Genomic DNA, 350 nt, shown 5'->3' with positions numbered 1-350 from the left:
CATTGAGATTATGAGTGAAAAGTCACATAACCCATTAGTGCATAGTGGGTTTCTGGAGACAAATAAAAGAACTTTGAAAAGTTTGCTCTGAAAACTGAAACTCTATAGGTTATGTGGCCTTGAGAATTAATGGCTTTTGATGCCAAACTATTTCATTAGTCATTAGCACTATTTTCCAGTTGATGGTAACTGAATCAGAGTCGGAAAATGTCTATTTGCCCTTAGGCACCCCATGCTATTGGTTGGAAGGAAGCGGGACTTCCTGCTCTTGGTTTTGATGTCAGAGGTTTGTTAAGATTTACTTGTCAACTGATACTGTCAAAACGTACCAGCACTAAAAGCAAAATTCA

This window comes from Trachemys scripta, chromosome 2 (assembly GCF_013100865.1).
Source record: "Trachemys scripta elegans isolate TJP31775 chromosome 2, CAS_Tse_1.0, whole genome shotgun sequence".
Lineage (NCBI taxonomy): Eukaryota > Metazoa > Chordata > Testudines > Emydidae > Trachemys > Trachemys scripta.
This window is presented reverse-complemented; position numbering follows the sequence as displayed.